Source organism: Procambarus clarkii, chromosome 27 (genome assembly GCF_040958095.1).
Source record: "Procambarus clarkii isolate CNS0578487 chromosome 27, FALCON_Pclarkii_2.0, whole genome shotgun sequence".
In the NCBI taxonomy this organism is placed as follows: Eukaryota; Metazoa; Arthropoda; class Malacostraca; order Decapoda; family Cambaridae; genus Procambarus; species Procambarus clarkii.
Window position 1 is genome coordinate 17,660,732 of NC_091176.1, and position 3,115 is coordinate 17,663,846.

The following is a 3,115-nucleotide window of genomic DNA, read 5'->3' on the forward strand; positions in this document are numbered from 1 at the left end:
TAACTAGGTGTATACAACCAGGTGAATACAATACACTGCCTCTATCACATCTATGAACAACAATCCTTAACCCGACGAATTGTACTCAAGAGAATATCATCCTAATCTACGTTATTTCTCTCCTGTGATTTAGTTTACGTTTCCACAAAGTGTCAACGAATTTGTCTTCTCGTGAGGCAAAATTTTCTCAGCCATCTAATCTATTTCTCATACGTGTTGGAGATGGAGTTTTGGAGTAATTTTATAATGTTATTACCCTGAAGAATTTTATAGTGTGGTCACCCTGGAGAAGATATCAGGTCTCATGATATCAGGTCAGGCATTGTTGTCCTGATTACAAGAGACGAGGCCGGGCTTGAGGAGCAGGATAACTCTAAATATCAACTACAGGTAAACATACCCCCTATTTTTCCCCCGCGCTAGACCCATTGCACGAGAGTATAATGGCATTCACCCCTATTGTATACCTTCCTTTGTTCAGACTGTGGCGGATATGAACGGGCGAGAAATATATCATTGAACATCCGCAGTAAAATTGAGACGTTCAATTGGTTTCCAGAACATATAACACCGAGAGTGCATGCTCCGGGTTGTAGCACACGACCACATGCTCCGGATTGTAGCACACGACCACATGCTCCGGGTTGTAGCACACGACCACATGCTCCGGGTTGTAGCACACGACCACATGCTCCGGGTTGTAGCACACAACCACATGCTCCGGGTTGTAGCACACGACCACATGCTCCGGGTTGTAGCACACGACCACATGCTCCGGATTGTAGCACACGACCACATGCTCCGGGTTGTAGCACACGACCACATGCTCCGGGTTGTAGCACACGACCACATGCTCCGGGTTGTAGCACACGACCACATGCTCCGGGTTGTAGCACACGACCACATGCTCCGGGTTGTAGCACACGACCACATGCTCCGGGTTGTAGCACACGACCACATGCTCCGGGTTGTAGCACACGACCACATGCTCCATGTTGTAGTGACAAACACCACATGCTCCCATAATGTTTGGAAGGAGGTGTGTAAAGAACTCAACAAAAAGATCCAAAAGGTCTTAAACACTGAATCAAAGTAGAGATGAAAGGTAGGAGACGATAGACATCCAGAGTGGGAGACGATAGACGCCCAGAGTGGGAGACGATAGACGCCCAGAGTGGGAGACGATAGACGCCCAGAGTGGGAGACGATAGACGCCCAGAGTGGGAGACGATAGACGCCCAGAGTGGGAGACGATAGACGCCCAGAGTGGGAGACGATAGACGCCCAGAGTGGGAGACGATAGACGCCCAGAGTGGGAGACCATAGACGTCCAGAATCAACACTAGAAAGCATTTTGGTCGCTGAAGAAGCAGCACCTGGCGCCAGAGCTAAGGGGGCTAAGCTATGAGGATAGACTACTAGAATAAAATTTCACAACCTTAGAGAATAGAAGAACCAGGGGGGGGGATATGATCCCAACATACATTATACCGAAGGGGGGAATAGATAAGGTGGACAAGGATCATCTCTTCAAATTGAGAGAGAGCAGGACAAGAGGACACAGGCGGAAGCTGGAAACGCAAATGAGCCGAAGAAATGTAAGGAAATACCTACGACCTGTTCGCGTGGTCAACATGTTGAATGCATTGAAAGAAGAAGTTGTGGAAGCCACCTCCATCCTGAAGCTTAAGGGCAGATTCTACACAGAATGTAAACAAGTGAATAGTTAAATTGTAACGTGACAAGGCTAGTAGGCGAGGCATCAAGACCTAGATCTCACTACCTCCCACTTGACACTCATAGGTAAGTAATTATCACCACCACAACCACCTCAACTACCACCCCTACCACAACTACCACCGCCAACCCTCCAACCCCCACCACCAGCAGCTGCCAGGACTGGTGGGAGGACTGGCAGCACCAGTACCAGTACCGGTGCACATGCCGGCACAGTTGGGGCCGCGTCTCCCGCCATTGAGCGGCTGCAAACTCCCTGACTTGATCCATTCATCTGGCGCTGGTCTTTTCCTCGGTGGCTTTCTGTCTCGCTGCATCCAATCAACGTGCTCTCTCTGCACCACTATTGATCTTCACTTCTTGCTATGGCTCTGGCTCTATGGCCGGTTGTGGCTCTGTGGCTGACTGTTTCTGTATGGTCTGCTGTAGCTCTGCATCTGCTTCTCTGACCCCCGTCCCCTTAGCTCTCTCTCCCCTCCTACCCGCCCGGACCCTGATCTCGATAACACCAATCTAATGATTTCATCTTTTGAAAGGAATGTAAAAAAATTTGACGAAGTTTTCGGCGAGTTTCCGCTTTCCTGAGGATGTCCTTCATCTATGTTTTGTCACCTCTCCCCCTCTTCTTCCTCTCCCTCTCTGCTACCCCCTCTCCCCACTCAATGTTTTCCACTCTATATGATCTCTCGCCTCACCACTCCTCCCCCCCCCTCCGCAACTCCCCCCCTTCCCACTACTCCCCCCTCACCCCCCTAACCACTTCCCCCTCTCAACCGTCCCCCCCCCCCTGCCCAGGACCTTATGTAGTAAGTACTCAAGAAAACTTTACATAAATTTAAGAAAAGTTTACTATTCAAAAATTAACTTTTTTTTAGTAAATCTATAAAAAAAACATGTATATAGATTTGTGAAGCTTTAACTTAGCTCATTTTTGTTGTGAGTAGTAGCGAAGATGGAAAATGAGGGTAGTGGGAGGGAGGACTGGTGGGAGGAAGGATTGGTGGGTGGGAGGACAGGTGGGAGGGAAGATAGAGGGAGGGAGGGAGGAGTGTGACCGTGGGAGGACTCACAATCACAGAACACTGTATGAACACCACAGCTCCACGGCTCTTGAACAAATATAAGAAATACTGCCCGACCAAAGGGTAAATGTGTTCAAGAAACAACTTGAGTAAGTACTTGCAGGTAAATGCTGGACCCGGCGGGTTGAATGGCCATCTTGAGGTTATCTTGAGATGATTTCGGGGCTTAGTGTCCCCGCGGCCCGGTCCTCGACCAGGCCTCTACCCCCAGGAAGCAGCCCGTGGCAGCTGACTAACTCCCAGGTACTTAATTACTGTTAGGTAACAGGAGCATCAGGGGGAGGGCCATTGTTTCT